Source organism: Octopus sinensis, linkage group LG14 (assembly GCF_006345805.1).
Source record: "Octopus sinensis linkage group LG14, ASM634580v1, whole genome shotgun sequence".
NCBI classification, from domain to species: Eukaryota; Metazoa; Mollusca; class Cephalopoda; order Octopoda; family Octopodidae; genus Octopus; species Octopus sinensis.
In genome coordinates this window covers 24941453-24951452 of record NC_043010.1, presented here as the reverse complement: position 1 = coordinate 24951452, position 10000 = coordinate 24941453, and the positions used below count along the sequence as shown (strand labels likewise).

At 41.1% G+C, this 10000-nt stretch overlaps 1 protein-coding gene across 1 annotated transcript in view; it reads right to left on the bottom strand.

The window, feature by feature from the left end:
* Positions 1–9905: 9905 nt before the first annotated feature.
* The window catches only part of LOC115219204, a 15511-nt gene continuing 15416 nt past the window's right edge, over positions 9906–10000 (bottom strand). Inside the window, exon 3 of the mRNA XM_029789323.2 lies at positions 9906–10000. This exon is cut by the window's right edge and continues 1012 nt beyond it. The gene's annotated coding sequence lies outside the window, so the exon portion shown is untranslated.

Below are 10000 nucleotides of genomic sequence, written 5' to 3'. Positions count from 1 at the left end.
TTAGTTAATTTTTGTTTATTTTCAGATCATTAAAATGGCTTTTAATCAAAAATAGAAATTTTGACCTCAAAGAGGCACCTCGTTCTGGCCGTCCAGTTGAGTTTGCTGAGGAGCGATTAAACCAATTTTTGCACGAAAATTCTCGTCAAACGACAAAGGAACTGGCAGAGAAAATGGAATGCTCCCACACTGCTATAGAGAAGCATCTTCACTCGATGGGAAAGGTTAGAAGTATGGAGCATGGGTTCCGCATGCTTTAAATAGTAACAACAAAAATCAACAATCCACAATCTCCGCTGGCTTGCTTGCTCGTCACGGCTCAACTCGTGGATACAAGCAACGATTTCTTTACCGAATCGTTACTGGCGACGAAAAATGGTGCATGTAAATCAATATGAAGCAGCGTAAGGAATGGCTTAGCCCCGGTAAACAAGCGACACCGCAAAACGATGTTGTGCATATGGTGGAACTGGGAAAGGATTATCCATTACGAACTGCTTGAATGGAACTAAACGGTCATCATGGAACTCTATGTTCGACATGGAACGATTCAAAATGGCTATCCAAGAGAAAAGACCTAATCGGCGACAACGCCCGCCCTCATAACGCCAATATGACCAAGGAAACCATTCAAACGCATGGCTGGGAAGTGCTGCCACACTCGCCGTACTCTCCTGATTTGGCACCAACGGATTTCCACCTCTTTCGGTCTCTTTCAAATAATAATAATAATAATAATAATAATAATAATAATAATAATAATAATAATAATAATAAATTTGTTTATTGGCCACAAGGGCTAACAAAAATCAATTAAAACATAAAGGACAAAGCACAGGACGAAAGTTACAAAGGGTTTTGTCCGTTTGAAAAAAGTCCGTGTACAAAAGCAGGATAACAACGAAATATAAGTAACAATTAAAACTCCCAATAGGGGGAGGCGCTTCGAAAGGTTACTCGTGGAAAAACCCATAAAAGCCACGGGAGCCTGGTCAAAAAGGGGGTAGAGAGCCCCTTTCTCCTTTTATATTTCCTTTTAATTTTTCACAGGTGTATCCTCAGAATTGGTCCGTTCATACTGGCCATTCTTGCAACATTCACTCACCTTTCAATAAACTTGCTACCAGACAGCACTTCACTCTCTACTCTCATCTTCCTTTTCAAGTGGATGAGGCCTTGACCAAAGAGGAAAGTGTCTGAGCTTAGCCCTTTCAAACGGGTCCACCATATCGCCTCTTTCGCTACAGCCACTAGGCAAAGGAAAACTGCCTTGCCCTCCCGGTTAAAGGAGGTCGGCGGGGCAATCCTCACTATGGATTCAGCTGATAGCCGGATCCGTCCTATACGCGACAGTAGCTGTTCGACATAAACCCATATTTCAGCAATACTCGGGCACTGGACGAGTGCGTGCAGAACGGTTTCGTCGTCCTGGGCACACCTCGGGCAGGCCCGGCTGACAGCACTTCCGTGCCGGTAGAGTTTATCCCGAACAGGCAGAGCCCCTCGGTAGCACTGCCAGGCGAGGGACCTTAGGAAATTATCCATTGGCCCCGGCCCGAAAGTTCCCCCGAACAGACTGTTTAGCTCGTTATCGTCAACGCCTAGAGTTTCCCCAAGAATGTCGTCGCATTTTTCTTCCACTAAACCTCTATAGAACGCTATAGTGGAACCACTACCGATCGCATTGCCCGCTTGGTGGAGGGCGGAGAGAGCTTGACGGCACTCGAGGTGCCAAGCGCCCTTTCTCGGTCTGCGTTTGATCCAAGACTGCAACTCTGTCAAAGAGACGAGCTGCGGAAAGTGGCGTCTGACAAAAGATGACCACACCTGTTCGTCACCTCTTCCCAGTTTTTATCCACCTGGAGGTCTGGACCGAACCAGACCCCGAACAGTTTAACGGGTCCGTCTGTCCAGCGCCCTACGACACTGTTGGACGGCATGGATTTGCCTCTCCAGGTGCCCAGTTGCAAGCCCACGGACTTTTTCGCGTTAATCTTTGCACCTGTCACTGTTTCGTACTCGTTTAGTGTCTCGCCAATCAAGTCAATGTGCCTGTGGCTCGACACCATCACAGTGACGTCATCGGCATAGGCAGACACGCTGTTTCCACCTCCTAGATCGCGCGGGATACCCCTCAAAGCCTCCAGCTTCTGCAGTAATGGCTCGAGAGACAATACGTACAAGAGGGAGGAGAGAGGGAATCTTTGGCGAACCGAACGCGAGATGTCAAATGGGCCCATCGAGCGGCCTTAGTCCCCTCCCCACTTAGCGAGCGCGCCTTAGATCTGACCACACAGCAGTCGTGTTTGGCGTTAAAGTGTTGGTCGAGGGCCAACCTAGCCGCCAACACGTCGGTTGCGATGCCTGTCTCAAGAGCCTCGTCTAGTTTTCTAACTAAATCCCGCTCTATTTTCCTACGTTCTACAGCTAGAGCCTTACTAAACCTAATCGACTCTGCTCTAATTGCTCTCTTGAGAGCAAACCACCAGTTGTTGTTGATGATTGCCCCCGTGAGCGCCCGTTTAACTAATAAACTAATCCGGTCTCTGTAGGCTTTGCACGTCGTTAACGACGCATTCAGCTTCCAGTAGCCGGGACCCTGTCTATGTAGCCTATCTAAGTCGACCGTACAGATCACGAATTTGTGGTCCGTGTAGTCGACTAGGTGGAATTGCGAACATCCTATGCTGTCCTTATCCGCTGGCTTACAGAAGACTCTATCTAAGTACGATCTAGACGACCCGATGCGATTAGTCCAAGTCCACATTGGCACATTCGGGTTGTCTAGTCGAAACCTGTCAGACAGCTGAAAGCACCTGAGAAGGTTGGCGAGGCTCCTGCACCCACTCCTATTAGATGCCCCCGTGCCCACCCGATCGAAACGTTCGTCTAAGACAGCGTTCCAATCCCCAACTAGCACTAGAGTGCGTGACGTTCCCAAGAAAACTTCCAGACGCTTGAAATAATCGGACTGCCCTGCTCCTTTCGGAGCGTAGGCAGCCAGCAGTCTGAAAGTCTACGTCGAGGACCATCAACTTACCTTCCGCAACCAGGAAGACTGTCCTTATTTTCAAATCCAGGCCCTTCCGAGACAAAACCGCAGTACCACCACCGTCCGCTCCCGGCCGACACGGAGATAGAAAAATCTCGTATCCGCCGAAAAGGGCCGCGAGTTCCTGCGGGTCGGAGAGCCTGGTTTCACTAATGGCTGCTATATCCACCCTATGAGACCTCAGGTGACCCTGTTTCCAAGGTGATCCGAGGCCTCTCACATTTATGCTACCGATTCTGAGTTTTGCCATGTTTTGCAAGGTTAAAGAGAAAAAGGCTCTATTTCCTGTTGTTGTTTGGTGGGATGGCACCCTAGTGCTTTTGCACGGGTGTTTCCACCAGGTTTTTGTAGAGTTTTTTTTGGGAAATTCCTCCCTAGCGACCCAACATCGTTTGGGAATTTCTCCTTGATTTTATTATAATTGTCTTGTGTGATTTTAAATGTAAGCATGTGTGCTGGTGGTGTGTTGTGTGTGGGTATAATAAAATCTGACATTTTTGTGTCTGTGATGTTTTTCAGGTATGTTACTAACTGTTCATTGTTCGTGTTTATTGCTGTAACGGTGTTGGTGGTGTCTGTGTGTGTTGGTGTGTGTAGCAGTTCTTGTGGAGAAGGTGTTGTTAATTGTTGTTGTTGTGAGTGCATGTTGTTGCTGTTGATGTTGGAAAGCTCAAATTGTTCGCGCCTCCCCAGTGTGTCATGTGTTTCTTTTTGTTTCTTTGTTTTCTTTTTCGGTGGCACTGTGTGCCACTCCCCTTTCTCGCTATCAGCGCTCGCACAATCCGAGCTGATTTGGTCTGGAAAGGGGACATTTTTTGGGCCTGTTTCCACAGTTTGTCGAAATGGTGTTACACCTTTTGGAAACGGTGCTGTTATAGTTGTTGGTGTTGGTGACGGTGCCGGTGTTTTTTTTTGGTGTTGGTGATGGTTTTGTGGTGTCGCTCTTCGTGGTGGTGGTGATGGTGTTGGTGGTGCAGAAACTCTTGGTGTCGAAACTTGTTGTTGTTGTTGTTGCTGTTGCTTCTTTTTCTCTGTCTCCATTCTTTGTTTATAAATGGAGCAGTCATTTTATAAATGCTTTTAGCTGCTGCAGAGGTAGCATTTTGGTTTTCGCCCCTCTACAGAAACGTGCAGTCTGGTGCCGTCCGGCAAATTTACACTGTCAGGTATGGCATTGATGTTTTCCTGAATAATAATAATGATAATAATAATAATAATAATAATAATAATAATAATAATAATAATAATAATAATAATAATAGTTTATTATTATCATTATTGTTCAGTAGTTTTATTTTTATAGCGTGCTTTTACTTCACTATCGAGCGCAGCTCTGTGTGCTTTAGGTATGTGCCGTGATTTGTTGTGATGCTCTGATGGTTATTGTATGGAAAGTGTTCTGCGTAGGATGTGTGCAGTGCCTAGTAGTACAATTTTCTGTATGTTATATGTGTTTGTAAGTCCTGGTGTTTTTGTTATGTATTTGTCTGAATATTTTTTATCATGCCTAATGCACCTACTATGATAGGAATTGTTTCTGTTTTTAGATTCCACATTCTGGTTACCTCTATTTCCAGGTCTTTGTATTTTGAAAGTTTCTCCATTTCTTTTAGAGACACGTTGTCATCTGCCGGTATTGATACATCAATTAGAAAGCATTTTTTCTTCGTTATCTCTCAGAATTATATCTGGTCTGTTGGCCTTAATTTCTCTATCTGTGTGTATTGGCATATCCCAGAGTATGGTTGCTTTCTCGTTTTCTGTGACGTTTTCTGGTGTGTGCCTATACCATCTTTTTTCTGTTGTTATTCCATAATGTTGGCATAGCTTCCAGTGTATGTAGGTTCCAACTCTGTCATGTCTACGAATATATTCCTTCTTAGCCAGAACTGGGCAACCAGAGATAATATACTTTATTGTTTCTTGTCCATCTCCACATATTCTGCAGTTACTTGTTATATTTCTTTTCATTACATGTTTTTGGTAATTTCTGGTAGGGAGGCTTTGGTCTTGTGCTGCAATTAAAAATCCCCCTGTCTCTGCTTTGAGTCCTGAGCTTCTCAACCATTGCTGGGATTTTTCTTTGTCTATTTCTTTTGCGTTTAGTTTAGTCCAGTATTTACCATGAAGGGGCTTTTCTTGCCATCGTTGCTGTTCTATTAGTTTGGATTTCATTTGTTTTATAGCTTTTGTTGTTTCTTCTTCTTCTTCTTCTTCTTCTTCTTCTTCTTCTTCTTCTTCTTCTTCTTCTTCTTCTTCTTCTTCTTCTTCTTCTTCTTTCTTCTTCTTCTTCTTCTTCTTCTTCTTCTTCTTCTCTTCTTCTTCATATTTGTTAGGTGGTATGATTTCTTGTTTGTATTTGTCAGCTTCCTTAAATACTGAGAACAGATTTTTGTTTTGCTCGTGTTTTTTTGCTATTTGTATCAGTTTTCCTTCCTTTTGAAGTAGATATTTTGCAGTCCTATGGTGGTTATTTTATAGTAGTTTTCCAGCTGTATAAGGTCTCTACCACCTTCTATACGTTGTATATATAGTCTTTCTATGTCAGATTTTGGGTGATGCATCCTAGATCCTGTCATTATTTTTCTTGTTTTCCTATCTATTTTGGTCAGTCCATTTAGTGTCCAGTTAAGGATATTGTAGCTGTAACTTATAACTGGGACAGCTAAAGTGTTAATACCTATTATCTTGTTTTTAGCATTGAGCTCTGTTTTTAGTATTGATCTAACTCGTCTATAATATTCTTTTTTTATTTTTCTCTTTCATTTGTGTGTGTTGTGTCTTATCTAGTTCATGGATTCCTAAGTATTTGTAAGATTGGCTTTGGTCTAATTCTTTTATTTCATTGGTTTTATCTAGTGTGATGTTGCTACTCTTAACTAGTTTTTCACTTTTCATGGTTACTTTGGCGCATTTTTCTAATCCAGTTTTTAATATCTATTTCTTTGGTAAATCCATGAACTGTCTTTAATAGTGTTTCCGGCTGTTTGTCATTTGCAGCGTATAGTTTTAGGTCATCCATATGTAAAAGGTGGCTGATCGTTTTGCCGTAACATTTATATCCGCATCCAGTTCTATTTAGCATATCAGATAGAGGTGACAGTGCCAAGCAGAAAAGGAGTGGAGAGAGCGTGTCTCCCTGGAATATTCCCCTTCTAATGGGGATAGCTTTGGTTTTCATGAGTCCCTCTTTTGTTTGGAGCTGTAGCACTGTTTGCCATTTATTCATAGAGTGCCCTATGAATTTTATAATTGTTGGTGCTACTTTGTTAATGGCTAGTGTTTCGAGGATCCATGTGTGGGGGATGCTATCAAACGCCTTTTTGTAGTCGATCCAGGCCATACTGAGGCCTTTCTTCTTTCTGTGGCTGTCTTCAGTTATGGGTTTATTAATCATTAGTTGATCTTTACAGCCATATGAGCCTTTGCGGCATCCTTTCTGCTCTTCTGGAAACAGGTTGTTTTCGTCCAGGTGCTTGTTCAACCTTTGCGATATCACTGCAGTAAATGCCTTGTATATTGTAGGGAGACAGGTTATTGGTCTGTAGTTTTCTGGTTTTGCTGTCTCATTTGATTTGGGAATTAAGATGGTTTTCCCCTTCGTGAACCATTAAGGCATTGTCTCTGGCTCTGCTAGTATGTTGTTAAAGTTTTCAGCCAGCTTTTTGTGCATTCCTGTTAGATATTTCAACCAGAAGTTGGGGATCTTGTCATGCCCAGGTGCCTTCCAGTTGCTTAGTCTTTGCAGTGCCTGGGTGACCTCTTCAGTTGTTATGGGGGTCCAAAGTTGCTCAGATGCTGAGTTTGTTGTTTTAATACTCCTTATTTCTGGTTGTTCGTTCGACGACCATATTTCTCTCCAGAATTCTTCCACTTCTTCTGCCGTTGGTGCTGCAGTGATCTTTATTTTATTTTTGCCAAGTTCTTGGTAGAACTTTTTGGGGTTGGAGTTTAGCTTTTTTTAAAAATTATATTATTATTATTTTTGTTGCACATCTGAAGGAGTTATAGAAGTCCTGTATTATTATTATTATTATTATTATTATTATTATTATTATTATTATTATTATTATTATTATTATTATTATTATTATTATTATTATTATTATTATTATTATTATTATTATTATTATTATTATTATTATTATTATTATTATTATTATTATATGAAAACTCACAGCTTATTTTGCTGGGTATGATGGAAAGTGTCAGCTGTCCGCAGCCACTAGGCTAAGGTGACACTTGTTTACTGGTCATGCTTCAAGAACCCTGCGAAGAATTCTTGCAGTCCCAAGCAATGCTGATTTTTGTAGGTGTTCTACCTTCACACTTGCAACAATCTTTTTCAGGCATGCTGGTAGTTGAGTGCTGATACTTCCAAGTGTACCAATCACTATTGGTATCACGTCTACTCTCTTCATTGACCACCAACCTTCGTATTTCCCACTTTATATCGTCGTAGTTGTTTATTTTTCCTTCTTCTTTCACATTGATACTGTTGTCATCGGGACATGCTATGTCGATAATCATACATGTTCTTTCTTTTTTATTCACCATAACAATGTCCGGTTATCTGTCTGGTCAGGTGATCGCACTGGATCATTACATCCCACAGGATTTTGCAGTTTTCATTTTCAGTGACTCCTTTTGGGCTTTGTTCATATCACATCTTTGCTATTTGTAGGCCGTGATTTCCACAGAGCTCCCAATGGAACATTCTTGCCACATTGTCATGGTGTCGTTTGTATTCGCGTTGCGCCAATTTCGGACATTCGGTAACGATGTGCCATACCGTTTCACCCCTCTTACCACACATTCTGCATTTGTCACTATCGGTAGTGTTGTCTATTCTGCACTTCATATAATTGGTCCTTCACACTTGTCCCTGAGCTGCACATATGAGTGCTTCTGTCTCTATCTTCAGGTCACTCCTCCTCATCCATAGCCACCGGTCCTCTGTATCTATCTTGGCGTTCACATCTCTTGCAAACTGACCGTATATTTTTGCCTTCGATGCTTTTAATTGTTCATTTCTGTTTAAATTTTTCTTTAGTTACACAATTTTCAGTTTTGATGACGCCTCCCTTCTTCGTGTATTTCAACAGTGGCTCCACGGCACTTTTTATATACCACCCTAGGCTGTTTTCCTCGGCTTTAGTACAGTTCTGGCAAATGATGAAGCCCTTCCCACTCTTTCTTCTGGACAAGTACAGCCAATCGGTGTTACTCCTCAGATGGAAAACTCCGTGTACCGTCAACGTTTTTCTGGTCTTGGTATCCATTTTCTTCATTTCTCTCTTTTGCCATTTTATAATTCTCACTCCATACCGAAGTGATGCTATTGCCTACGTATTAACTGCTTGTATTTTATTCAATCCAGTCAATTTTAAGCGCAATACCAACCTCAGTCTCCGGAAATACTCCATCCTTAGTTGCTCTTTCATTTCCTTTTCCATTATCTCGTTGCACTCTAGTACACCAAAGTATTTGTAACCTTCCCAGCTAGTGACTGTACCTTGCCTCTTTTCAGGTAGACTACTCCGCACTTTTTGAGTCCAAATTCCATTCTGATATCAGTACTAAAACAGTCGACCGTGTTTACCAAGGAACTCACTTGAATCTCATCTTTGCCATACAGTTTCAATATTATTATTATTATATCTGTACGTCAATCAAATCAGATAAATCCAACGATGGAAAATTATTTCAAATCAGAAAATGTTTCCACGCTCGTCTCCGCCCCGCCCCGTTCCAGAACTTATGATCATAACGTGTTTACAATCTAAGTCTTGCTATGAAGCATATTTTGTGTTAAAAACCAGCTTAAGCGACACGAAAGAAAAGGAAAGCAAATAAAAAGACTGACTATTTAAGTGATATATAAAAATATTTTATTCATTTTATAAATATCTATAATAAATATTATAAACCGACAGACTCAAAGCAGTACCTACCATTTGACTCATGCCAGCCAAGACACACTAGAATAAATGTCCCTTTCTGTTTAGCCAAAAGGATTTGCACCATAATATCAGACACAAACACCCGACACACACGTCTCCAGGAACACATATAGATCACAAATGCTTCATACATTTTGCGTTAAAAAACAAAATAAGTGAATGAAATAAATAACGTTAAAGAATGCCATGTCTGCTAACGACCAGTCGTTTATCGATCTGTTGTAAGGGAATATAATAGTGATCTGTCTCTATTAGAAACATGGTGCCTATCGAGTAAGAAAGCCAGGAGAGAGATGTAGTTGCGATGTCCGTGTCTTTTGGGGTTTCCTCATTATTTGTACACTTAAAAAGCAAAGTGAGTGAGGGCGATGTGGACCTGATTTTGATCCGAAGAAACAAAATCTAGATCATTCGGGTTGCTTTAAAGCAGTGTTTCTCAACCTTTTTTGGTCCTATGCTTTTTTTTGGTCCTTCGATTTCAAAAGTGTAGCAAAAAGAAAATACCATCTACCCGCCCTCTCACAAAAAAACATGGACCTCATCAAGTTAATATATATATATATATATATATATATATATATATATATATATGTACACATACATACATATATATATATGTATATATATACATATATGTATGTATGTATTTTATGTATTTTCTTTTATTCTTTTATTTATTTCAGTCATTTGACTGCGGTCATGCTGGAGCACCGCCTTTAGTCGAGCAAATCGACCCTAGGACTTATTCTTTGTAAGCCTAGTACTTATTCTATCGGTCTCTTTTGCTGAACTGCTAAGTTACGAGGACTACGTTAACACACCAGCATCGGTTGTCAAGCGATGTTGGGGAGACAAACACAGAACACACAAATACATATATACATATTTTTCAAAGCTTGTGTAGTCGCATGCCTCATGGCTCTTATGCCTTTGGTTCAGCGGCACATCTAGAATGTAGCAGGGGAGAATGTAGAACGTGGGAGAG